The sequence below is a fragment of the Triticum aestivum genome, chromosome 2A (assembly GCF_018294505.1).
Source record: "Triticum aestivum cultivar Chinese Spring chromosome 2A, IWGSC CS RefSeq v2.1, whole genome shotgun sequence".
Lineage (NCBI taxonomy): Eukaryota > Viridiplantae > Streptophyta > Magnoliopsida > Poales > Poaceae > Triticum > Triticum aestivum.
In genome coordinates this window covers 542,694,952-542,722,260 of record NC_057797.1, presented here as the reverse complement: position 1 = coordinate 542,722,260, position 27,309 = coordinate 542,694,952, and positions in this window count along the sequence as shown.

Sequence of the window (27,309 nt, the reverse complement as noted above, 5' to 3'; positions counted from 1 at the left end):
AGGTAACCTAAAAGTTTTCATGGACATCATCTTGTGTGTGCATCACTCTATGTCTATGGATATCCTTGTTTGTTCCTTGTGGGACTAACCCATGTAGGTATTGAAAGTGCAATTCACTCAAATGGATAGCTCCAAGTGATCTACATCAACATTGAGCATCCACATCTTCAACATCTACATGAAGTCATCATCGACAAAACCCGAGGTTAGTTCATCCCTCTAAGGGGGGATATCACATCTAGGGGGAGCTTTACTCTAAGACTTGAGCTAAAGCAACTCTAAAGATGTGAACACAACAATGCTTTATGTAAAAGTGGTAACCCCACTTGAGCTTAAACGATGAGTATGACCTATGATCAAGTGTTCTCACTTGACTCCTAAGTCAATATACTCATATATAGATGACCTTGTCATCGCAAATTGCTTGATAGATGCTAGAATTGGTTGTGCATGCCTTGTCACATATTTCATTTGCCATCTTATTGTGTGAGCATGCTGGTTGCATATTTTACTCATTCGAGGACATCCACTTGTTGTTTTGATTGTTTGGTTTTATTTCCTTTTGCCAAGTGGATGGACAAGAATGCCTAAGAACCTCCTCTAGCTATCTATGCTTTTCTCGTCTCAAACTCTATTCATGCTACATCACAAAATTTGATCAAGTCAGATTCGAACCACTCTGTGTGAGGAGCGCTCGGAGTCCCCGATTCGTCATAGACTTAAACTTCCAAAACCTCTTTATGATTCTCGGTCTGACCGATACCCTACTTTCGGTCCTACCGAGATCATTAAGTTGATCTAGGTTTTCGATCTCGGTGCAACCGATTTGAACCATTCGGTCACACCGAGTTGCAACAACTGTATACAGTTTTGCATCTCGGTGCCACCGAGTTGTTCCACTCGGTCACACCGACAGGGTCGGGCTATATATAGTCACGGGCAAAAATTTGGAAATTTCTCCGAACCCCTTCGCCCGCGCGATAGCCTGCTCTGCCAACTTGGTCTCCGGATCGTCTCCTCGCCGCCAGCCGCCTCCAGTCGCTGGTCTCCGTCGCCGTCAACGGAAATTCAACCCCGCCGTTGCCGCCGTAGCGAGTCTCCGCCGAACTAGGGTATGGACTCGATCTTTGTGCTATTCCCCAATCCGATTCTTAGCACATTGTGATCATCATGATTCTTGCCACGTTTGTTAAACTTCTATCCAGTCAATGAACTCGTAGATTAGGTTTAATTCGAAAATTTTAGGGTTAGGTTTCCGCCGAAACCATCTCGGACCCACCGAGTTGAAAAACTCGGTCCCACCGATTTGGCTTATGCCATTGCACAAGTGAGACTCGGTCTGACCGAGAATTACTTATCGGTGTGACCGATTTTGGAACTCTGTGAAACCCTAGCAGTCTCGGTGCCACCGAACTGTGACTCGGTCTGACCGAGTTCACTAGTTTAGGTGCCAAAACTGCTTCGGTATCACCGAGTTTAGAAATCGGTAGATCCGAGATGCTTTCAGTGGGAAACTAAAACTAAGTTTTTGAATTATTCTTTTGCAAAAATCTCTGCATTTTGTGATGCTTATCCACTCTATCTCATCTATAACCTATTCACAGGGTCAGCAGTCAGAGTTTGCATCATGTCAGACCAAAGTGATAGCCAGAACTTGTCAGAGCAGCAAGTGCAGATGAGTGAGGGCACTAGTCCCTCAAGTTCCTCAGATGATGGCAGCAGGAGCACCCCTAGCAATCTGCCTAAAGCTGCCACAAGACAGAGAAAGAAGAGAACCTCAGACTCAGAAGATGAGGATTATGTGGCAGAAGAGGAAGCAACTTCCAAGAGAGTTGAGCCAGCACAGGGCATAAAACCAGGGATGAAGATCAAAAGGCCAGCAGGCAGGCAGCCTATGTCAAAGGCCAGAGCTTCAACTGAGAAGCCCACTCCCATTGAGCCAGTTGCTGCTGAAGGCAAGAAGAGGAAAGAAAGGGTGAAGAAAACTGTAGCCAGAGTGCTTGGCAAGGCTTCCATCATGGAAGATGAGGAGGAAGAAGAAGAGGTAGCTGCACCAGCACCTAAGGCACCCAAGCTGATGGGTGATGCCATAAGAACAGGGGCAGCTGCTTCCAAGGCCAAGCCAGCTCCAAAGCCAAAGCCAAAGAGGAACACAAGAAGCATCCCAGCTACTGAGAAGAACAAGGCCCCAGTGCCTGAAGCTGCAGAAGAAGAAGAAGAGAATGTTCTTAGAAAGCTCAAGCCCAAGATCCCAGACCACAACGATGCTCATCCTGTGGCTGAGGATATGAAACTCAGGAGAGATTCAGGGCTCCGGAAGTGGAGAGAAGCAGACCCGTATGCTTCAAGGAGAAGGACTGCAGTTGACTACAGGTTTCACACCAAGGAGCAGCAAGACTTTTATGAGACAGTGCTGCTAGACAAGAAGCCAATTGTCTGTGATATGAGATGGGTTGATTGGCAATACATCAAGGACAACGAAGAGTACTACCCTGGAGTGCAGGACAGCTTCAAGGCATGTGGAGTAGAGGACTTTGTTGGGCAGAAGCTCACAAAGTGGAACGAGGAACTCATCATGCAGTTCTACTCCACAGCCCATTTCTATCCAGATGGCAGGATTGTATGGATGTCAGAGGGTACGAGGTACCAGTCTACAGTTGCTGAATGGGCTCAGCTGATTAATGCCCCAGAAGAGCATGACGATGACTTGGACATTTATGCCAAGAAGAAGATGGACCACAACTCAATGTCAAACATGTACAAGGAGATTCCAAATGAAGCACTTGATACGTTCAAGTTTGGCTCAGTACACTATCTTCTGTCAGGGCTGCCAACCATCAACTGGATTCTTAGGCACACCCTATTGCCCAAGTCTGGAGATCACAAGATGATCAGGGGCCACGCGATCAACTTGCTTCATATCTTTGACGTGCCACAGAAATTCAAAGTCATGAGCCTTATGATTGAAACAATCAAGAGGACAGCAGCAGACCAGAAGAGGAGCTGTGGATATGCCCCACAGATTCAGGAGCTCATCAACTCTAAGATGGGCACGGGCATATACTTATTGGACAAGGAACACCTGCCCATCCGTCCAGATTTTGAAGATAATCAAGTGGTCATGACTGAGAATGAGCCATCATCTGCCCAAGCACAAGCCAAGAAGGAGAAGGCGAGGAAGGAGAAAGCTGCCAAGATGCCTACTCAAGAGGAGGCATCTGAATATTTCCTGAAAACCAAACAAGAGCAGCTTGGTTACTTGATTGCATCCACCCTGCGGATTGAGCAAGGACTAGCTACCCTAACTCAAAACCAGGCAAGCTTAGAGAGGATCATGGAACAAAAGTTCTATGACTTGGATGTCAAAGTGACAGAGATTCAGACTACAGTGGAGCAGCTCTAGGATGACATGCAGGAGAGGAGAGGCAAGACTACAACTGATGCCTTTGCCAGAGTGCCACGAGGTCCGAGGTCGTCTGCAGTGCCAGTTGCTGACCCCAGAGCCACCACGTCTGCACCAGCTACAACCTTAGTTCCACCAGCTCCAGCGTCCACTTCAGCCTCGACTCCGACCACATCTACAGAAGGCTTCGTCCTTGGAGTGCTCCGGACTCCACCACCACCCGAAGATCAAGCCTGAGTGTCGACTTAGCACTATGCATTTTCTAGGAACTTTTTGGTAACTTGTTGCCAAAGGGGGAGAAAATGTATAGATCATAGGCTTCGAGAGAGAGTGTTGCTTTTATTCTCTCTTGTTTTATTTGGTGGTTTTTTTCGAACTTTGTTTGCTTTTGTGTGAGATACTATGTGTTTGCTTAATATTATCATCTTATCTATCTTATGTGATCATTCACTATTCTTGGTGATGAGTGCATGTATTTCATTCTTATCATTTTAAGCGCTCCACCAAGATGTATGTGACATGGAAGAGTAACCCATGACTCTAACTCTTTGTGCATTTGCAGTCCAAAGCAAATTTTAAATATGCACACATTTAGGGGGAGCTCTTACTTGTCACATACTTCTCAAAGCGACGATATATTTCATGCTTATTATCATTTGTCGAAGCTTTGATCTATATGTTGTCATCAATTACCAAAAAGGGGGAGATTGAAAGTGCAACTATCCCTAGGTGGTTTTGGTAATTCATAACAACATATAGCTCATTGAGCTAATGCTATTCCAAGATGACTATTTCAGGAAAGCTCAATGATTGGCATGGCATGGATGTGAAAGTGGAACCCTCAAAATGCTAAGGACAAAGGATTGGCTCAAGCTCAAAAGCTCAAGACTCTTCATTTTATATTTTAGTGATCCAAGATCACATTGAGTCTTTAGGAAAAGCCAATACTATCAAGGAGGGATGAGGTGTTGCTTAATGAGCCTCTTGCTTCATGTGCTTAGTGATATGCTCCAAAACCCTCAACTACTTTCCCATATCCACATATGACCTAAACCCTAAGCCAAACTCGGTCCTACCGATTCTTTCTATCCGGCGCCACCGAGTTTCACTTGTCATAAGCCACTGCCAAACCCTAGCAATTCGGTTCTACCGATAGGGATCTCGGTCTCACCGAGATGGGATTGCAAACTCTCTGTTTCCCTTTCGTAACTTTTCGGTCTCACCGAAAGAGCGAATCGGTCCCACCGAGATTGCAATGTAAACTCTTTGTTTCCTTTTGTAACTTTTCGGTCTCACCGAAAGAGCAAATCGGTCCCACCGAGTTTACCTGACCAACTCTCTGGTTAGCTTATTACCAAACTCGGTCTCACCGAGTTTGTGTAATCGGTCTCACCGAGATTACGTTATGCCCAAACCCTAACCATATCGGTCCTACCGAGTTGCATGTCAGTCCCACCGAAAATCTCTAACGGTCACTAGGTTTACCTTTTCGGTCCGACCGAGTTTGTTGATTCGGTCCCACCGAGATTGGAAAACTGTGTGTAACGGTTGGATTTTGTGTGGAGGCTATATATACCCCTCCACCTCCTCTTCATTCGTAGAGAGAGCCATCAGAACACATACACAATTCCAACTCATATGTTCTGAGAGAGAACCACCTACTCATGTGTTGAGACCAAGATATTCCATTCCTACCATATGAATCTTGATCTCTAGCCTTCCCCAAGTTGCTTTCCACTCAAATCTTCTTTCCACAAAATCCAAATCCTATGAGAGAGAGTTGAGTGTTGGGGAGACTATCATTTGAAGCACAAGAGCAAGGAGTTCATTACCTACACACCATTTGTTACTTCTTGGAGAGTGGTGTCTCCTAGATTGGCTAGGTGTCACTTGGGAGCCTCCGACAAGATTGTGGAGTTGAACCAAGGAGTTTGTAAGGGCAAGGAGATCGCCTACTTCGTGAAGATCTACCGCTAGTGAGGCAAGTCCTTCGTGGGCGATGGCCATGGTGGGATAGACAAGGTTGCTTCTTCGTGGACCCTTCGTGGGTGGTTGCTTCTTCGTGGACCCTTCGTGGGTGGAGCCCTCCGTGGACTCGCGCAACCATTACCCTTCGTGGGTGGAGCCCTCCGTGGACTCGCGCAACCGTTACCCTTCGTGGGTTGAAGTCTCCATCAACGTGGATGTAGGATAGCACCACCTATCCGAACCACGGGAAAAACATCCGTGTCTCCAATTGCGTTTGAATTCTCCAAACCCTTCCCTTTACATTCTTGCAAGTTGCATGCTTTACTTTCCGCTGCCAATATACTCTTTGCATGCTTGCTTGAATTGTGTGATGATTGCTTGACTTGTCCTACAATAGCTAAAATCTGCCAAGAACTAAAATTGGGAAAAGGTTAAGTTTTTATTTGGTCAAGTAGTCTAATCACCCCCCCTCTAGACATACTTTCGATCCTACACAGACTTTTCAGACGACGATTAAGGAGTTTTTAGGTCGTGGTCCTATACTCAGTGATGCCGTTAGAGTTGATGGACTCACTTATCTTCCAAGCCTTCCACTGTTATCGTTATTAGATGGCCTTAAGCCATATTTATTGTAATAAGTTCTCTTTTGAGACACTCGATGTAATAAGTGTGTGATTGCTACTCTGCTATAAATCCTCCGAGTACTGTGTGGTGTCAGCATTACTGATCCAGGGATGACACTGGAGCACAGAGATCAGACTGTTTAAGGTCTGGTCGCTATAAGCAATTAGCTAGAGTAGCTCTGTGCAGAGCATTGTTCACATAGAAATTTGCAAAATACTTACGGATCTGAATGTGGCAGACCCGTTGACTAAACTTCTCTCACAAGCAAAACATGATCACACCTTAGTACTCTTTGGGTGTTAATCACATAGCGATGTGAACTTGATTATTGACTCTAGTAATCCCTTTGGGTGTTGGCCACATGTCGATGTGAACTATGGGTGTTAATCACATGGTGATGTGAACTATTGGTATTAAATCACATGGCGATGTGAACTAGATTATTGACTCTAGTGCAAGTGGAGACTGAAGGAAATATGCCCTAGAGGCAATACTAAAGTTACTATTTATTTCCTTATATCATGATAAATGTTTATTATTCATGAATTGTATTAACCGGAAACATAATACATGTGTGAATACATAGACAAACAGAGTGTCACTAGTATGCCTCTACTTAACTAGCTCGTTGATCAAAGATGGTTATGTTTCCTAACCATAGACATGAGTTGTCATTTGATTAACGATATCACATCATTAGGATAATGATGTGATTGACTTGACCCATTACATTAGCTTAGCACTTGATCATTTAGTTTGTTGCTATTGGTTTCTTCATGACTTATACATGTTCCTATGATTATGAGATTATGCAACTCCCGTTTACCGGAGAAACACTTTGTGTGCCACCAAACGTCACAACGTAACTGGGTGATTATAAAGGTGCTCTATAGGTGTCTTTGAAGGTACTTGTTGGGTTGGCATATTTCGAGATTAGGATTTGTCACTCCGATTGTCAGAGAGGTATCTCTGGGCCCACTCGTTAATGCACATCACTATAAGCCTTGCAAGCATTGCAGCTAATAAATTAGTTGCGGGATGATGTATTACAGAACAAGTAAAGAGACTTACCGGTAATGAGATTGAACTAGGTATTGAGATACTGACGATCAAATCTCGGGCAAGTAACATACCGATGACAAAGGGAACAACGTATGTTGTTATGCGGTTTGACCGATAAAGATCTTCGTAGAATATGTAGGAGCCAATATGAGCATCCAGGTTCCGCTATTGGTTGTTGACCGGAGACGTGTCTCGGTCATGTCTACATAGTTCTCGAACCCGTAGGGTCCGCACGCTTAAAGTTCGATGACGGTTATATTATGAGTTTATGTGTTTTGATGTACCGAAGGAGTTTGGAGTCCCGGATGAGATTGGTAAAAGTGTTAGTCCAACAAGAGATATGTTGACATTAATTACCAAAACCACCCAGGGAGCACTTGTGCTTTCAATCTCCCCCTTTTTAGTAACTGATGACAACATACATCAAAGCTTTAGATAAAGATATAGAGAATAGCAAGTAAAGCTTTGGAAAGACATGTAACATGCATAGGCTCCCCCTACATGTATGCAATCATGTGAATATTGAATATAGGAGCACGTTAATGCGCAAACATGACAGAGTAAGCAATGTGTTACATGTATCTTGGCTATATGCATCAGAGCAAATGATGTGAATGTGAGAAATGTACCTTCATGCTCATGAGTCCTTCTTGCAAACAGTATGTACATCAGCAAGAACTTCTCATTCACATGACCGTGATGCATATACTTACCTTGTGGTCTTGAGTTGGCTTAGGATGGGATGAACCTGCGCAAACAAGGTTAAATAAAACAGATACACCTACTGACCAGAGCAAGCAAGAGAAACCACAAGAGAACCAAGACTGGGATGACATGTAGAGTGAGTACTAAGTACCACATTGGATATAGACATGTCCCCAAAGGTAAAGATATGCAATAAAATCAGAGATTTCCTTCCCTTAGATGTCTTGCTCCCCCTGAATCTGCATGGGATATTGGGAGAAGATAGGGAACATAAAATCAGAGCAACAAAAAAAGGAAACAACAGAGCTTGAGCTAAAGCAAGCAACCAAACATGTCTTTCCCCTCTTAAAGACATGTGACATCTCTCCTCTTGAACACCAAGCATCTGGGGTCTTTGATGATATTACTTTCTCCTAGTTGAGAAACTCTCTCCCCCTGAGTATTCTCTCTTTCTCCCCCTATAGGAAGGATTAAGCTTTGATGTGATCTCTCTCTCCCCCTTTGACATCAATTTCCAAGAAGGGCTCTTCTGGACATGTGATACAAATGGGTTAGTCCTCGAGTCACAGAGCAAAGTAGCATGTCTAATATGATGTTGGTAGAGGATAAGAATCATTGAGTGGAGCTAGAGCAAACAGAAATCAGGAATAAGTGACAAGTTGGTTTTCCTGTGGTGGAATCAGTGACTCCGAGTTGTGTGCTTCGGTTGCACCGAAAGATTTCGGTTGGGCCGAAGAGAATAAACCGGTGTGACCGAGTTCATTAGAGTGAAACCACTTGTCACCTCAGCTCACTAGACAAGTAAGATCTCACAAGGATATGCAAGGAATTTACTGAAAGATTTGCAATGAATTGGATGTAGAAAATGCAGAACAAAAAGGAAAGAAAAGAAACTAAAAGTTCTAGATGAAGTTTTTTTTGAAAGGGGAAACAAATATGCAAGAGACAAAAGCATGGAGAGACACAAGAGAACTTCATCTAGAGATGGTCGGCGACAAAGTCACCTATGTTAGAGTATATTGACTTAGGAGTCAAGTGAGAGCACTTGATCATAGGTCATACTCATCGTTTAAGCTCAAAATGGGGTTACCATTTTTCGTTTAAGCCTTTTGATGTATTCACATCTTGTCGAGTTGCTTTGACTCATGACTTGGAGTAAAGCTTCTCTAAGATGGAATAACATACCTTGGGTGGTGGTGTTGATCTTGCTCATGTAGTTGAACTTGTGTGGGTTGCTCAAGGTTGATGTAGTTCATCAAGGGTTGGGAGCACCACTTGGAGTTTGAGTTCATCTACCTACATGGGTTAGCTTTGCAAGGAAGAGCACTTGTGTATCCAAAATGACAATCATGAGACTCAACATAGAATTTGCCAAAGGATATGTTTGAATGGTTTCGTGCTTCCTTGTCTTCAACCACCATTGTGTAGAGACTTGGTGATGTAGAGATTGCTCAAGATGTGAGTGAGTTGCAATCTCATAGATTTAGATTCAACCAAGTACCTACACGGGTTAGATAACATGCAAGGTACAAATATATCCAAGACATATGAATAGCATCATAAGAGAAATATCGAGGATTAGTCATAGGCTCATGCCCCGCATGTATCAAATGGAGTTCCTACTCCAAGTTTGAAGCATCAATGATGTTCAATTCACCTCTCAACCTGCAAAACACTTTCTCATCAAGTGGTTTAGTGAATATATCCGCCAATTGCTTATCGGTGCGAACATGCTTAAGGTTAATGTCCCCTTTTGCAACATGATCTCGAATGAAATGATGACGAACTTCAATATGCTTAGTTTGAGAATGTTGCACGGGATTGTGAGCAATCTTAATAGCACTTTCATTGTCACATAGCAATGGAACATGTTTCACATATATCCCATAATCTTTAAGAGTTTGGGTCATCCAAAGTAATTGAGCACAACATGAACCAGCGGCAATGTATTCCGCTTCGGCGGTGGATAAGGATACCGAGTTTTGTTTCTTGGAAGACCAAGACACAAGAGATCTACCAAGGAATTGACAAGTACCCGAAGTGGATTTTCTATCAACCTTGTCTCCGGCATAGTCCGAATCGGAGTAGCCAACAAGATCAAAAGAGGACCTCTTAGGATACCAAATGCCAAAATTTGGTGTATGGATTAGGTATCTCACTATCCTTTTCACAGCCTTAAGATGACACTCTTTAGGAGCAGCTTGATATCGTGCACACATGCACACACTTAGCATAATATCGGGACGAGAGGCACATAGATATAACAATGAACCAATCATAGAGCGATAAACCTTTTGATCAACCGGTTCACCATCTTTGGTCAAATCAAGATGTCCACTAGTAGGCATGGGTGTAGTCATACCTTTGCATTCTTGCATATTGAACTTCTTGAATAAGTCCTTGGTGTACTTCGTTTGAGAGACAAAGGTACCTTCCTTAGTTTGCTTGATTTGCAAACCGAGAAAGAATTTGAGTTCACTCATCATAGACATCTCAAACTTCTCCGACATTAGCTTTCCAAACTTCTCACTAAAATGAGGGTTAGTTGAACCAAATATGATATCATCAACATAAATTTGGCACACAAATAGTTCTCCATTAACCCTTTTAGTAAAAAGAGTAGAATCAATTTTACCAATTTCAAAGCCTTTTTCAATAAGGAACTTGGTCAAGCATTTATACCATGCTCTAGGAGCTTGTTTAAGACCATAAAGGGCTTTGTGAAGTTTGTAAACATGATTAGGTTTCTTAGGATTGACGAAGCCGGGAGGTTGCTTAACATAAACTTCCTCCTCAATTTTGCCATTTAGAAAAGCACTTTTAATGTCCATTTGGTACAAGGTGATATCATGGTGATTAGCATAAGCAAGTAAGATGCGAATGGACTCAAGTCTAGCAACGGGAGCATATGTCTCACCATAGTCCATACCTTCAACTTGTGTGTAGCCTTGGGCGACGAGACGTGCTTTGTTGCGAACCACTTGTCCATCTTCATCTTGCTTGTTGCGAAACACCCATTTGGTACCAATGATGTTGTGGTTGTTGTCGGGCTTCTCGACCAATGTCCACACTTGATTTCTCTCAAAGTTGTGTAGCTCTTCATGCATAGCGTTTATCCAGTCCGGATCCTCCAATGCTTCTTCAACCTTCATAGGTTCAATGCTAGAGATGAATGAGTAATGTTCACAAAAGTTAGCTAAACGAGTTTTAGAGCGAGTGATTCTCCCGGTTTGGATATCATTGTAGATTTGCTCGACGGGATGATCCTTAGCAATTCTTGCTCGAACTCGTGAAAGCTTTTGCTTGGGTCGGGGTGGAACATCCTCTTCATCTTGTGCTTATTCTTGGCCTTCTTCATTGTTGACGTTGTCGTTGTCTTGTCGTGGTGGAGAAGGAGGTTGTTGATGTTCATCTTGGTGCGCTTCCTCGTTTTCTTCATCTTGGCGTGTCCCACTTGTGGATGCTTCCGTATCAACTCTTGGTTCACCTTGTCGTGAGGTAGAAGCTTCCACTTGGACGGACGAGGTACTCTCCTTCACTTCCATTGGACGAATCTTGCCAATGGACAAGTCTTGAATTGCTTTTGAAGGGTCTTTGTCTCCTACATCAATTGGCAATTGCTCTACTTGCAAGCCGTTAGATTCATCAAACTTCACATCTACCATCTCTTCAACCTTTCGGGTGAAATTGTTGTAGACACGGTAAGTGTGAGAGTTTGAGCCATAACCAAGTAGGAAACCTTCATGAGATTTAGGAGCAAATTTAGAACAACGATGCTTATCAAGAATGTAGCACTTTGAGCCGAATACTCGAAAGTATCCAACTTGGGGTTTGTTACTGGTGAGGAGCTCGTATGCCGTCTTGCCGAGTAGCTTGTGAAGATACAAGCGATTTGTTGCATGACAAGGTGTCTCAACCGCTTCCACCCAAAAGTGCTTTGGCATTTTGTACTCATCAAGCATCGTTCTTGCCATCTCGATAAGAATCCGGTTCTTCCTTTCAACAACTCCATTTTGTTGAGGTGTGTACGTAGCCGAGAACTCATGTGAAATCCCTTCTTCGTCAAGAAAGGTGTCCACATTTGCGTTCTTGAACTCCGTTCCGTTGTCGCTCCGAACCTTCTTGATCTTCACGTCAAACTGATTTTGGGCCTTCCTAGTGAAGTTTTTGAAGATCTTTTGGACCTGCGATTTGTCATCAAGAAAGAACACCCACGTAAATCTTGAAAAATCATCAACTATGACTAGACCAAATGAGTTACCACCAAGACTCTTGTAGGCATTTGGACCAACGAGATCCATGTGAAGTAGCTCGAGTGGTCTTCTTGTGGTCATGATGTTCTTCGCGCGGTGACTTCCTCCAACTTGTTTCCCTGCTTGACAAGCACTACAAAGTCTATCCTTGTCAAATATGACATCTTTTATTCCAAGGATATGATCACCTTTAATAAGCTTATCAAGATTTCGCATACCTGCATGACCTAGTCTTCTATGCCACAACCAGCCTTTTGAAGATTTGGTAATTAAGCAAGTTCTAGGTTGAGCCTTTTTAGTGAAATCAACAATGTAAAGATCTCCTCTACGTATACTGGTAAAGACCATTTTATGATTGTCTCTACGAAACACTTGGCAATCTACTTCAGTGAATAAGACATTGAAACCGAAATCCGCAAGTCTAGAAACTGAAAGTAAATTGTATCCAAGGGATTCAACGAGCATGACATTTTGTATGGAGCTATCATGTGAGATGACCACCTTACCAAGGCCAACCACCTTACCCTTTGAATTATCACCAAAAGTGACATATTTTTCAGGGCCGTCGTTTTCAGCAAGCTCACGGAACATATCTTTATCTCCGGTCATATGATCAGTACATCCACTATCGAGGACCCATTCCTTTCCTCCAGCCATGTAGCCGCGAAGATTTGCCATAAGACCAAAATGCCTCATTGCATCATCAAGATCATAGTCACTATCATCATCTTCATCATAGTATCCATGTTCAACATCATCTTGTGATTGATCAATTCCTAGAGAGGGTAATTCATTAGATAAATGATCATCACAATGGTTACCTTTATGAATTCTAATAGCTTCGGATATGATATCGCTAATGATTCCAACATTTCCTTTAGCACACATGAGATTGGTAAGCTCAAATAGACAACCACCAAAGCTAGGATCACTAGAGTTCATCTTACTCAAGGCAATAGACTTATGGAGAATTTCGTCTAAATTTTTCAAGGAATAATCTTGAAATCGTTCCTCAAGAAATCTCCATATGGTGTAGGCACACTTGAGAGTAGGCAAACATCTAATCAAGTTTCTAGGCAAGCCTCTAATGATGAGCTCAACAGTTCTAAGATTGCAAATCATGTCAATATCTTCATCTAGGGTAGGGTGCAAAGGATCAACATGAGGTGCACAAGGGCTAGTAATGTACTTGTTCAAATGATATTCATTGAAAATATCAAGCATTTCATTTTTCCACTCATGAAAATACTCTCCATCAAGAATAGGCACTCTATGTCTAAGAATCCCCAAAGTAGACACATCCATCTTCCTCCAATGGTGTTTAAACCAAGGTAATGGAGACCAAAGCTCTGATACCAATTGAAAGGATCGAGAAGAGGTGTCTAGAGGGGGGGGGGGGTGATTAGACACTAAGTGCCAAAAGTTGCAGTTTTTAATATTCTTAAGTTTAAGTGGAGTTTAAGCACAAGTTTAACAAACACAATACATATCAAGCAAGCATGCAATGAGTATATGAGCAGCGGAAAGTAAAGCATGCAACTTGCAAGAATGTAAAGAGAAGGGTTTGGAGTATTCAAACGCAATTGGAGACCCAGATGTTTTTGTTGTGGTTTCGATAGGTGGTGCTATCGTACATCCATGTTGATGGAGACTTCAACCCACAGAGGGTAATGGTTGCGCGAGTCCATGCAGGGCTCCACCCACGAAGGGTCCACGAAGAAGCAACCTTGTCTATTCCATCACGACCGTCGCCCATGAAGGACTTGCCTCACTAGCGGTAGATCTTCACGAAGTAGGCGATCTCCTTGCCCTTACAAACTCCTTGGTTCAACTCCACAATCTTGTCGGAGGCTCCCAAGTGACACCTAGCCAATCTAGGAGACACCACTCTCCAAGAAGTAACAAATGGTGTGTTGATGATGAACCCCTTGCTCTTGTGCTTCAAGTGATAGTCTCCCCAACACTCAACTCTCTCTCACATGATTTGGATTTGGTGTAAAGAAGATTTGAGTGGAAAGCAACTTGTGGAAGGCTAGAGATCAAGATTCATATGGTTGGAATGGAATATCTTGACCTCAACACAAGTGTAGGTGGTTCTCTCTCAGAAAATGTGTATTGGAAGTGTAGGTATGTTCTGATGGCTCTCTCCACGAATGAAGAGTGGATGGAGGGGTATATATAGCCTCCACACAAAATCTAACCATTACAAACAATTTGCCAAACTCGGTGGGACCGAATGGTTAAACTCGGTCGGACCGATTCAGCAAACCTAGTGACCGTTAGGATTTTCGGTGGGACTGAGATGCAACTCGGTAGGACCGATATGGTTAGGGTTAGGGCATAACGTAATCTCGGTGTGACCGATTACACAAACTCGGTGGGACCGATTTTGGTAATAAGCTAACCAGAGAGTTGGTCAGGCAAACTCGGTGAGACCAATTACACAAACTCGATGGGACCGATTTTGGTAATAAGCTAACCAGAGGGTTTGCATTGTAATCTTGGTAGTATCAATTGCTCAAACTCGGTGAGACCAATTTTGGTAATGGACATACACAGAGAGATTACAATCCCATCTCGGTGAGACCAAGATCCCTATCGGTGAAACCGATTTGCTAGGGTTTGTGGCAGTGGCTATGACATCTGAAACTCGGTGGCGCCGGATAGATAGAATCGGTGGGGCCGAGTTTGACTTTTGGTTTAGGTCATATGTGGATGTGGGTAGGTAGTTGAGGGTTTTGGAGCATATCACTAAGCACTTTGAGCAAGCAAGCCATTAAGCAACACCTTGTCCCCTCTTGATAGTATTGGCTTTTCCTATAGACTCAATGTGATCTTGGATCACTAAAATAGAAAATGTAGAGTCTTGATCTTGAAGCTTGAGCCAATCCTTTGTCCTTAGCATCTTGAAGGGGTTCCACATCCTCTAGTCCATGCCACTCCATTGTTGAACTTATCTGAAACATACTAGGTAAAAGTGGTAGTCCACCAAGAGATATGTTGACATTAATTACCAAAACCACCCAGGGAGCACTTGTGCTTTCTACGGGGCGTTAGAAGCTGCTCCGGTAGGTTGTATGAGGGTGCGAGGAACCGGATCTGAGGCCGTGGACTTGTGAGTTGGCAAAGCGGCCCCGGTAGGGTTGAGAATGGTATAGGCGAAGCTACTCCGGTGGGGTTGACGATGGTGTCGATGAAGCGGCTCCGGTAGGGTTGAGGAAGGTGTCGGTGAAGAGGATCAAAGGCCGTCGATGGGGGCGTCGGTGGGGCGGCTCGGGAGGGGGGGGGTGGACAAAGCGTCTCCGGTGGGGAGTACGAATGAGCCACTGCAGATGCGCTGCAGTGAACGAGAGTATCGGCGAAGCAGATCTGGCACCATGGACAAGGCCGACACTGAATGGGCGGAGGTACAGTGGTGGATGAGCAGTCTACTTGTTTCTAGGGGAGGTGGGAGGGGTAGATGCGGCCGCAGAAGCAGATCCGACGAGGTGGGCGCCGTTGACAGTGAATGGGCTCTGGTACGCCGGTGGATGAGTAGTCTAGGGTTTCGAGAGGGCCGATGAAGTACGGACGATGTGATTTGAGATGCTCTGGTGCTGTGGAGTTAGTCATTTTTGCGGGAGGGGAGAAGAAATGGGGGTGCCGTGTAGTGGGGTGAACCGGAAGTTACCAAAGCATCCCCGACCTATTATGTAGATGAGGGCGGTATTGTAACTGTTGGTCTCCATGCACCAAGGACAAAATGGGAATTTCGCATGCTAAAGACTAAGGTGGCGGAAATTTTAGAAGGAGGCGGGAGATTTTGCCGCCCGCGGGATCGTTCGTATCCAGTTTCAACTAATTTTGGACCGTGCTAGCGGGAAGGTCATGCGAGACTGTGTACACGGGGCACGCGTCAGTAGTTAATAACTGGTGTGAAGTCCACCCCAGGAAAAAAGACAATAACTCAGGATGATGCACCGATAACTTGGACGTTCACACGGGCGCGGCCAATCGTATGGGTGTAGTGGCACGTTCACAAAAAAGGGATCAAACGCTCAATCTATGTATTTCTCGTGTAAATAGATAATTTAGTGCAATTGGTTATTTACTTTAAACATAATGCATTGACGTGTCAGTGTAGAGGCGCACAAAAAGAAATGGATATTGTAGTCCGCTACTTAAAAGTGTTACCTGATATGATTAGATAGCCTCCATTTCATAAATTGCGTACCTGTTGAATTCATATATGAATATTACATATATTACTTCATAATAGAACCTTAAATCATCCAAGACTAATGATTTTGAATGCAAGAGTAACAATGGTGCATGTACATGATAGCTACATTGGTTGTTTGAAGAAACATCACTGTAACTTTGGCATGCACAACTGAAAAGGTTTATTTAAATAGAAAAAATGTGATATGTGAGTGTCCAATCTTTATAGCGTTGAATCGATATTGTACCTTTGGCCATAATATGAAGTAGATATTGATTTATGTTCAAGCGATGCACGTCCACGATCGCTAGATAGTGATACATGAATGAATTGTGCAATCTCTCTCACACGCATACATATCTCATTTCCCTGTGGGTATCGAAATCACACACGCGCACTTCGTGTATTTCTCTCCCTCCGTCAAGGTTAGAATTCATATTTCTACACCATCCTACAAGTCTCTCACATAGAAACACACACGCTCTCTCTGTCGAACACGCCCACCCCTTTAATTCTTCCCACCCACAGCCACTAATGTCTCAAAGTATAATAATGTCTCTCACACATATGCCTAAGATTATCTCGAGTTCCGGAACCATATGAATACATACAATGGGATTCCAGTAGGGCACCTTTTATTTTGAGATTTCGCTCTCTCTCTCCCTCTCACACACACACACACAAGATCATGGTGATCATGGTGATGGGGAACCCAATGTGCCTCATGATGGGGAACGTAGTAATTTCAAAAAAATTCCTATGCACATGCAAGATCATGGTGATGCATAGCAACGAGAGGGGAGAGTGTTGTCCACCTACCCTCGTAGACCGGAAGCGGAAGTGTTAGCACAATGCGGTTGATGTAGTCGTACATGTTCACGATCCGACCGATCCAAGTATCGAACGCACGGCACCTCCGAGTTCAGCACATGTTCAGCTCGATGACGTCCCGCGAACTCCGATCCAGCAGAGCTTCACGGGAGAGTTCTGTCAACACGACGGCGTGGTGACGGTGATGATGTTGCTACCGACGCAGGGCTTCGCCTAAGCACCGCTACGATATGACCGAGGCGGAATATGGTGGAGGGGGGCATCGCACACGGATGGGACAGATCAATTGATCAACTTGTGTGTCTAGAGGTGCCCCCTGCCCCTGTATATATAGGAGCAAGGGGGAAGGCCGGCCAGTCCTCTATGGGCGCGCCAGGAGGAGGAGTACTCCTCCTAGTAGGAGTAGGACTCCCCTTTCCTACTCCTACTAGGAGGAGGAAAGGAAGGAGGAGAAGGAGAAGGAAGGAGAAGGAGGAAAAGGAGGAAAGGGGGGCCGCCCCCCTAGTCCAATTCGGTTTGGGCTAGGGGGGCCGCGCGCCCTGCCTCCTCTCTTCCACCACTTGGCCCATGAGGCCCATTACTTCTTCCTCGTATTCCCGTAAGTCCTCGGTACCCCTGAAAATACCCAAATCATTCGGAACCTTTCCGATGTCCGAATATAGTCGTCCAATATATCGATCTTTACGTCTCGACCATTTCGAGACTCCTCGTCATGTCCCCGATCTCATCCGGGACTCCGAATTACCTTCGGTACATCAAATCACATAAACTCATAATACAATCGTCACCGAAACTTTAAGTGTGCGGACCCTACGGGTTCGAGAACTATGTAGACATGACCGAGACATGTCTCCGTTCAATAACCAATAGCGGAACCTGGATGCTCATATTGGCTCCCACATATTCTACGAAGATCTTTATCGGTCAGACCGCATAACAACATACGTTGTTCCCTTTGTCATCGGTATGTTACTTGCCCGAGATTCAATCATCGGTATCTCGATACCTAGTTCAATCTCGTTACCGGCAAGTCTCTTTACTCGTTCCGTAATAGATCATCCCGCAACTAACTCATTAGTTGCAATGCTTGCAAGGCTTAAGTGATGTGCATTACCGAGAGGGCCCAGAGATACCTCTCCGACAATAGGAGTGACAAATCCTAATCTCGAAATATGCCAACCCAACAAGTACCCTCGGAGACACCTGTAGAGCACCTTTATAATCAGCCAGTTACGTTGTGACGTTTGGTAGCACACAAAGTGTTCCTCTGGTAAACGGGAGTTGCATAATCTCATAGTCATAGGAACATGTATAAGTCATGAAGAAAGCAATAGCAACAAACTATCAAGCGCTATGCTAACGGAATGGGTCAATTCAATCACATCATTCTCCTAATGATGTGATCCCGTTAATCAAATGACAACTCATGTCTATGGTTAGGAAACATAACCATCTTTGATCAACGAGCTAGTCAAGTAGAGGCATACTAGTGACACTCTGTTTGTCTATGTATTCACACATGTATTATGTTTTCGGTTAATACAATTATAGCATGAATAATAAACATTTATCATGACATAAGGAAATAAATAATAACTTTATTATTGCCTCTAGGGCATATTTCCTTCAGTCTCCCACTTGCACTAGAGTCAATAATCTAGTTCACATCGCCATGTGATTTAATACCAATAGTTCACATCACCATGTGATTAACACCCATAGTTCACATCGACATGTGACCAACACCCAAAGGGTTTACTAGAGTCAATAATCTAGTTCACATCGCTATGTGATTAACACCCAAAGAGTACCGAGGTGTGATCATGTTTTGCTTGTGAGAGAAGTTTAGTCAACGGGCCTGCCACATTCAGATCCGTAAGTATTTTGCAAATTTCTATGTCAACAATGCTCTGCACAGAGCTACTCTAGCTAATTGCTCCCACTTTCAATATGTATCTAGATTGAGATTTAGAGTCATCTGGATCAGTGTCAAAATTTGCATCGACGTAACCCTTTACGACGAACCTTTTGTCACTTCCATAATCGAGAAACATATCCTTGTTCCACTAAGGATAATTTTGACCAATGTCCAGTGATCTACTCCTAGATCACTATTGTACTCCCTTGCCAAACTCAGGGCAGGGTATACAATAGGTATGGTACACAGCATGACATACTTTACAGAACCTATGGCTGAGGCCTCATGTGATAGTTTTCACCCTGTTTTCTGTTAATTATGAAGGCAACCTTTTATTTGTTACTACTAGTGAATCTGAAATCATTCGGGGCAGACATAAAATATATCACTTCAACCCAATTATCGCAGTAACTATTTTAAAAGAACTAGCTAGATGCCCGTGCGTTGCATGGAACATCAAGATGCATTTGTATGAGTAGTTTATCTTGTGAGAGAAAAGGATGAACAAGGGAAGGCCGTATTTGCGAATGTGGAGAGGGGTGTGGGTATATTTTTGCAAAAATACCATAGTTTCCTTCCTATCCATTAGATATAAATCCGACGGCCTATATTGCAGGATGGCACGCACACCATCATCACCAACTTTGTTTTCTACTCCCTCCGTTCCTAAATATTTGTCTTTGTAGAGATTTCAACAAGTGACTACATATGAAGCAAAATGAGTGAATCTACACTCTAAAATATGTCTACATACACATCCGTATGTGGTAGTCCATTTGAAATCTAAAAAAGACAAATATTTAGGAACAGATTGAGTATAAGAGTAGACATGGAGATATATCTCTAGCATGGTCTACAACAAAAATGTGCTAGACTGGTTAGCGCCGGATGCTCGCAACGCTCTGACATGAGTTCGAATTCTGTCTTTAACTTTATATTTTTATATTATACATTACTTATTTAATATATACTTCTTTCCCTACCGTACTGATAGTGGAACCCACAGAGTACTTAGAATACAAGATTAAGGATGGACTTGTTTCTTTTTAACTTTCTGTATGAAGCTGTAGCCACCCTGCAAGTCACGTGTACACTGTACATGCAATTAACTTTTTATTGAGAGACAATCATACATGCAATTAACTCAAATGGATTGGATGTCACTCTATTATTTCCAGCATAAGAGCATCTCCAACGGCAGCCGGCAAATTTCCTCCCGCTTCCTTCTGCGGAGGACGACATCAAACGCCAGCGACATACATTTTCACAACTCTAACCAACCAGATGAAATTCGTGCAAACACAGCCTGATTTCATATAAGCATGAAGGATTTCGTATAAAAAAGCTAGATCTTCATATAAACATGATGGATTTCATTACATTTACATGAACTAAGCGGTGCCAATCCGGCTCTCTTGGTATAATTAATACTCCCTCCGTCTAGAAATACTTGTCCTAGAAATGGATGTATCTAGACTTATTTTAGTTATAGATACATACAATTTATCCATTCCTAGAACAAATATTTCCCGCCAGCTGGAGAGGGAGTACATAATCTAAATGGTCGCCTGCGGATCCCTTTGTCTTCCTCATATCCGACAGACACTTGCGGGGTCGATGAAGGTCCTCGGAAGAGACGAAGAAGCAAAGAAACCACCTGAATGCGTAGTCGTCGCCTCGGCGGTGGCCATCATGGGACCCATGTGGCGGCGGCCTCCCGTGTTCTACTTCTCCTCGATGATGGCGGCGGACACGGAGAAGCTGGCCACCGATTCGTCGCTCTCCACGCACCCGGCTTCTGTCTCTGCCTGCATGGCGCTGCCGCAGGCACGGGAGGCGCGCCCACAGACACGGGAGGCGCGGCACCGCAGACACTGGTGGCATGGTACGACGCGGCAGTGACGACGCACATACTGGTGTGCTCGCCGCCATGCCGGCGTGGAGCAACTCACCACTCCTCATCGAGCTGAACTGGAGCGGTGAGTTGCTGAACCACGTGCCTGCTTGGGGCGGCAACTGGCTCCATCGGGCCAAGCGAGGTTGGTGAAGCACCGAGCGGCCTCGCCCGTATCCGGAGGGCTCGGCGGGCCACCTAGCAGGGGAATATGCCGGAGAACGGCTCCTCGGAAGCCATCAGAAGAATGGAGAAAATGGTGAAGGAGGAGATGGGGGAGCGGCGGAGGAGTGCGATTCTTGCCCGCTGTCTGTCTGGCCTCGTGTAAATAGAGGGCGGACGATAGGAGCTTGGCCGGCGTCTGGCCTCGTTTAAACTGAGGGCGGACAGGAGGAGCTAGGCCGGTGTTGCATTTAATTCCGGCCCGCTCATGAACGGACGTGTGGCCGGAGTAGGTTTCTCGGCTTGCATGCGGGTTTAACGGAGGGGCTTGATGGAGGCGAGGAGGCATGTTCAGCCGGGCGTGCAGCAGGCGGCGCAGTACTATTCAATTTGACAGCGGGCAGCGCAGTTCCGGATACGGCTTTAATGCAGACAAGGGAGGGAGTAGCGGTTCCCCAAATGTTGAACAGCCAATGCATCCTCCTTCAATTAATGCATGAGGGAAGTAATCGGAGGAGGACTGGGAAAAGAGGCTGAACGATGTGAATGCAACGCAGTTTGCCCTCATATAAAGGCGCCCCTCCATTCCAATGCATCTACCACATCGTACGCACCTAAGCATTTGCCTAAGCACCTACACTAAGCGCAAAAGAGCTCACTCCAGACCCATGGCGGCGATGCGCGCGAGCGGCCAGCGGCCGTGCCAGATGGTCCATGACGTCGGCCTGTGGCATGGCGCCGAGGATCGTCTCCAGACGGTGTTGGAGACCGGCTGGTGGATGGCCGCCGTCGATGCCAACTATGACTCTTAGTTGGACCAGATGTTCATTGCCACCACCAACAAGTTCACCATCCTCAAAAGCTCGCGGACGACATCGCCGTACTCCTCCAGCCCGCGTACCCGGGCTCCTCATTGCCTGCCACCCTAATCGGCCTCCATGGCCGGAACCTCTTTCAAGCACTGGTGGCCCTGCGACTGCCCGCCGATGCCACGAATAATGTCCACCTGGAGGTCGTGCTCTCTGCGAGGAGCCTTGCCCTGGAAGAATTCGTCGACCTACACATCCACGTGTACAAGAAAATCATGTACATAGGTATCTACAAGGCCAGTGAGGACACTATGATGTTGGCCTTCCTCAACCGGATGGAAGCCTTGGATGCCTTTACTGAGAAGCACCTCGACCTCGCCACAAAAGCCGCCGCTCCTTAGCCGCCGGTCGATGTCCTGGCGCACTAAGTTGAGGAGGAGGAGGTCGTACGTTGATGGATGCATCTTTCTTCTTTCCTTTTGTAACCACCACTGCGATCGCATCATCATCGTGTCCTTAATTCTTATTGTGTTGTTGCATTCTCGTTCCAGTCAATACCGACATGTGCGATCCCTTTGCTTAACTATATGCATCACTGTAACTAGTACTCCATCCGTCAATTTATAATTTGTGATTACCTTTTCCATCAACTTCGTGCAACGTGTGGGCATCTTGCTAGAAACACTAGAACATGTCGGGTCGCATGTGACCAAACCGACGATGCGCCAACCTAGCTACTATGCACCCTGCTTATCTGGCGGAAATAGCCCCGCCCTAGCGTTTCCAATCATTATTTCTATCTATCGATCTCTCCAAGGAGCAGAACCAAAATGTTACAATTTATACATGTTTCTCTACTCCTACTCCTAAAAGACTCGGTTGGTGATGGTGGTGTGTCTGCCATCCGTTGTTTCTGACCATTAGATCTGCATCTAAGGGCTATGAGGTAAGTTGTGGCATTTTTGCAACAATAGCCCACTTCTCTGCTCCAATTTGCATAAAACCCCTTATTATCTTGAAAGCAACCACATCCCTCCCTCACCTCATCAAAACAGCCTGAGAAATATATTTTGAGTGAAAAGTACTCCCTCCGTTCCTAAATATTTGTCTTTCTACAGATTTCAATAAGTGACTACATACGGAGCAAAATGAGTGAATCTACACTTCAAAATATGCCTATATAATCCGTATGTGATAGTCCATTTGAAATCTCTAAAAAGACAAATATTTAGGAACGGAGGGAGTAATATATTAGGAGTATATCAAAACAAGAGTGATTTCTTTCAAGTTTGTGAACAAGTACTACTATTCTACTACTTTGGATCCATCACAACGCACAGACACATTGCTAGTAAAAGGAAAAGGCTGCCGCGTTCGCGTCACACTCCCCCCACACGCCCGGGAATCGGGAGTACTCCACGGCCCGTCCAGCACGAAACATACCTTAGGGAAGGCGTGTTGCCTGACATTTTCACTTTCATGTGGGACCGCCGTTGAGAAAACTGACTATTGGCAAACCGCACCCCGCCCGCCGCTGGGTTGGAAAACAGAAACGAGGGGAAGATCTAGCTGTAGCACAGAAGCCAAGAAATTTGGTGTCAGATGGGGCTCATTAATAGAGTAGGAGCATTCCATACTACTCTACTCCTACTAGTACCAAGTTTGTACTATACAACTAGTACTACCACTATACAACTAGTAGGTACATGCACGTGACAACATCATAGGAACAAAAAACGGGACGATCTTGTTTTGGGTGATTTATCTTTTTTTCAGTCAACGTAGTATGAATAATATGATATGGGGGGAACCCATGAAGCTTATGTGGCTTGGTTGCATGGCACGAAAGGTTAGAGAAAAATAAATAGACAATGTGTTTAGAGTGCACTCCACTAAATAGATATACTTTGGATCCATTGCAATGGGCCGGCACATCTATATCTATACCCCCTATATAGTGTGTGAATAACTTTGAAAGTTGGTCATTGTATGAAGCCAATACGACGGTACAAAGATGGCAAATCCGAGCACTACTGGCCGTTGGATATCATCTACATTCCACCAGATTCTGCCACATGTAGAATCTAGAAGGCTCCATGGTTGAACTTCATTCATGACTAACTTTGCCACAACTAAGCTTAGGAAAAGTGTGTCTGCCACAAAAAATATGGCTAACAAAATGGCCACCACAAGTGTGGCAAGATGTGGACCATGTAGCTAGAAAAGTGTGGCAAGCCACAAGTGTAGCAATGAACCAAACACATGCCTGGTGTGTTTGGTAGGGTGTATGAAGGGTGCATGATCCCAAGAGTTCCCTTCTCGACCCACTTTTGGGTGTTTGGTAGAGTGTATGGAGGGTGCATGAGTCCACACTAGCTTAGCACAAATACACTAGAAGCATGCATGAAGAGAGCATACATGAAGAGGGGTGTTGAGTTGAGCATGCATGAAGAGGGAACAACTATGCCGAGATGAGAACGCAACCAAACACACTTGTGGCACGCCTAAGCTTAGGTGTGGCAACCTTAGGCTACAAACCAAACATCTATACCCCTATATAGTGTGTGAATAACTTTGAAGGTTGTTCGTTGGATGAAGCCAATCCGACGGTACAAAGAAGGCAAATCCGAGCACTACTGGCCATTGGATATCATCTACATTCCACCAGATTTTGCCACATGTAGAATCTAGAAGACTCCACATGTAGAAGCATAATGCACAAACCACCAGAATCTCATGCGTGCAATGCACATGTACCTTACTAGTAGTTGGTAGTAGTAAGAAACAAATTCCGGGTTTGGCACGAGCTCGTACTGTGGGAGCACCACAAGGCCTGCCACAGGAGTTACCTTTCCCTCTCGGGGCCCACGGGGCCGAACTTCAGTGGCTTAGTGCCCGACCTATAAGTCAATGACATGCAGACCTTAAATGCGGCTGGCCCACATGTCATTCTCATGGTGGTGGTGTGGTTCGCGAATCACTTGTTCGAGATGAACCGGCTGGTGGTGGCGTGGCCGTGGCGAGGGTGCCACAGCTGGGCGTCGGGGCGTTACAAGGCATAGATGGCCACACCGGCGGGTACTACCTGTAGTACATAAGTACTCCAGCTGAGGATTGATGCCCGGAACGAAATGTGTCACAACCGCTGGATGAAAATTCGATGGTGCGGGAGTACAGATCGGAGCACAGCAGCGGAGCAGGAAAACCGCGTCCAATCGGGTGTGGCTGTGGTAGAAAGTTGATGGTCGCCGTAGTTCAACTGGCCCGCATGTCATGCACACAAAGGCAGAGGAGCGGTGGAGCCGAGAGGGATGAGGCGCACGTCGGGGGGATGAGGATCCCCTAACATGAACAATCCCACCATTCTATCACTGACATGTGGGACCCCCAAGAGTGGGTCCCACCTGTCAGCGAAGGAAAGGCAAGGTAAGGCAATGATAGGCACGCCAGAGGATCCATGTCCACGTCGGGGGACGTCGTGCTTACAGGTAGGCTTGGAGCGGCGTCATGGGAATCGCATGTGGGTGTGGCAGTGGTAGAATCAAGAAACGTGATGCTCGTCGTGGTTCAACTTCCATGGACAAGCTGTCATGTCTGCTGACACATGTATATCAGAACTAGAATGTTTATATTTCAAGCATGTGAACAAGTATTATTCTACTACTTTGGATCCATTGCAACGCACGGGCTAGCAGATTGGTAGTAGTAGTGTCTATCTCTATCTCTATCTCTAGAGGCCTTCCCTCCTTCATCCTTTTCTCTCACAAGATAAACTACTCATACAAATGCATCTTGATGTTCCGTGGAACGCACGAGGATGTTTCCTTGGGGGTCTCTCCAGCGCGGCGTGGCCGTAGTTGCAAGTTGACGCCCCTTGAGATGCCGACGTTGAGGGGCACTCGGATTTCCTCTGATGAGCAGGTAAGATGAGTTTTATCACGTAGTAAATGCATTCTGAAGACTACTTCCGTGTCCATTTCCTAATTCTCCCCCTGCCCACTATTTCACAGGTTAGGCTCGGCGCGAGTGGAGATTGGCTTGCATATGTATGGGAGGGTACCAACATCAATTTGCACAACATTTACAATGGTGACACCGTTCCCATAGAACCTTTGTCCAACATTGGGATCAACCATGCAAAGGGCCACCGCATGAATTGGTATGATGGAACCACGGTGAGATTGAATAAGATAGCACGAACCTTGCACATGGCGGTCAAAGGTGTACCATGTTGTCTGCGGCCGATTTGTTGCCGTACGAGTACGAAGACGTTGTGCTCCTTTTTAATCGCATCTTCGCGGTGACAAACTAGGGGACTTGTTTTGTATGGGACACATCCTACGATATACTCCCTCTCTCCCAGTTTATTTGTTTTGAATCTTTTCGTTTTATAAGTTTCAAATTCAAATTTAGAGCTCCCCATCACATGTTGAGATTACAATGTCCATTAAATCGTCGCGTGCATGTATAGTAAAGAAACAAATCTCGAGTTTGGCACGAGTTCGTGCAGTGGTAGCACCAGCCTGGCGCATGAGTTACATTTCCCTCTCAGGGCCCTCAAGACTGAGCTTCAACGCCTTACTACACCTGCCTTTGAGTCAATAACATGTGGACCCGATAGGTGGCTGGTCCACATGTAATGCTCCCGAAGGCAGAGGGGCAGTGGGGCCGAGAGGGGTGAGCCGCAGGTTGGGGGACGTGTGGTGTCATGGGTTCGTGCGGCGTCATGGGAATCACGTGTGGCTGTGGTACAAACTTGATGCTCGCCGCATTTAAGGTGGCCCACATGTCATGCACACAAAGGCAGAGGGGCGGTGCGGCCGAGAGGGGTGAGGCGCTTGTCGGGGGACGTGGTGCCGTGGGTTGGAGCGGCGTCGTGGGAATCGTGAGTGGCAGTGGATGAAATGTGATGGTCACCGTAGTTGAACTTCCATGGACAAGCTGTCATGTCTACGGACACATGCATTACATACCGATCACTGGAAGGAGCAGTAGAGAAAGCTAGGCGGATAAATAGTTCCTTATAGTCAAGCGGACCCACGCTACTACTTGTTCCAAAGACATGCACACCATCGAAATAGTCCATCTATATCAATATACACCGAGAGGGAATAATTTTTTTACAAGAGGGGAAATAGTTCATCCATCCATAATGCCCTGCTACTTCTTCTTCTTCTTCTTCTTCTCATTTTCTGTGGGAGACGGCTTCACAACAAGCTCTTTAGACCTTGCAGCTATCTCGAAACTCACACGAGCATTGAGGGAAGCATATTTTATCCGCTCGTACGGCAAGGGATAATTCTCCCATCCAGACGACCTTAATGCCACTGTCTCGTCACCCTTCTGAAGATTTGTACCGAGCACAAAATTTGCTACGTCGAATAGGGATGGTGTCTGTTTATCACAATCTTCTACATGAATTTTGATTCTGTTTTGTAGGTCAATGATGCTTTTCAAATCAAGGTTGCATGACTCCAAC